Raw genomic sequence first — 1,054 nt, forward strand, 5'->3', positions numbered from 1 at the left:
CAAGCTGAATAAACCCTTTCCTCCCCAAGTTGGTATTGGTCAGAGTGTTTTGTCACAGCAACGAAGAGAACAAACCAGAACAGAAATTGGTACCAGAGAGTGGTGTATTGCTGTGACAGACCTGACCTTGGTGTTTTGGGGAGGACTGTGGAAGTGTTTGGAACTTTGGGCTGGAAAAGCCATTGCGTGCTCAGAGTTTGTTGCAGTGGAGCTTGGAACAGTTATGCTGAAAGTTGTAGATGATGGAGGCCTGGCTTGTGAAGATTCAAAGGGAAGAATCGGGCACACCTAAGCAAAACCAAAGTCCAGCAAAATAGCTTGAGGCTGGACATCTGGGATTCACTCACGATCTTCTGGGCTCCAAAGGGTACTGGCAGCTCCACTGCTCTGACTCTAGCGTCCACAGCACACCCAGCTCATCTCGCAGACCCAGGCCAGCTCCATTACATACTTACTGCTGTCCTTGGTGGTCATCCCATGGTCCCGGCATTTCCAAAAAGCTGGGGTCTCCACAGAAACTGAGGCTGCACCTTCACCAATGGCTTCTTCTTGCCTCTCCGGGTGCAAAGCCTCAGATTCTATCCATGACCCCTTCAATCCTGGGGTCTTCCCTGCAACTGAATCTGCACTTTCACCTATGGACTTTCCTGGCCTCTCAGAGTGCCAAGCCCCAGCTGCTCTCTGTGACCCCTTCACGCTTTCAACATCAGAACCATGCAGGAGACTCTTACACATTACCAAGTCCTGCTTCCAGCTTGGAATAGAGGTGTGGGTCCCCTCTGTGTGCTGACCCTGAGGAAATACCTCCCAGAAGACTCCACCACAGTGATGCTGGTCTCTTGTTACTTACGGCTGATTTTTCAGCCCCAGCTAACCAGCATCAATTGTCCCAGTAAAGCAAAGGTTTTGCTTCAGGTTCCGGTCTCTTCTTAATCACAGCTGATTCTTCAGCTCCAGCTGATCAGAACCCACGGATTCTCAATCTAAAATCTCACGCAAACAGCCCTGATGGTCTCCGTTTCCCTTTGAAGCTTCACAAGCCAGGCCTCCATCG

The sequence above is a fragment of the Nannospalax galili genome, unplaced genomic scaffold (genome assembly GCF_000622305.1).
Source record: "Nannospalax galili isolate Female #2095 unplaced genomic scaffold, S.galili_v1.0 scaffold626, whole genome shotgun sequence".
NCBI lineage: Eukaryota > Metazoa > Chordata > Mammalia > Rodentia > Spalacidae > Nannospalax > Nannospalax galili.